Genomic DNA, 365 nt, shown 5'->3' with positions numbered 1-365 from the left:
CCTTCTAACAGTTGCTGGGCTTCACCCATCCTCCTCGTACCGAAGAAGGACGGTACTTGGCGTTTCTGCGTCGATTACCGCAAGCTTAACGACATTACGGTTAAGGATAAGTTTCCGTTACCCCGTATCGACGACATGCTGTCTGCTTTATCGGGTGCGCGATTCTTTTCCAGTCTTGCGCAGCGTCGGGTTATTGGCAAGTCCCTATGGAAGCGTCAGCCATACCTAAGACGGCTTTCATCTGCACCGAAGGCTTGTTTGAATTCGTCGCTATGCCTTTTGGGTTGTGCAATGCGCCTGCTACCTACCAGCGAATGATGCAGCAGATCCTTGGCGACTTGCTGTGGAAGTGTTGTCTCGCGCAT

The sequence above is a fragment of the Gregarina niphandrodes genome (assembly GCF_000223845.1).
Source record: "Gregarina niphandrodes unplaced genomic scaffold scaffold00210, whole genome shotgun sequence".
NCBI lineage: Eukaryota > Apicomplexa > Conoidasida > Eugregarinorida > Gregarinidae > Gregarina > Gregarina niphandrodes.
This window is presented reverse-complemented; position numbering follows the sequence as displayed.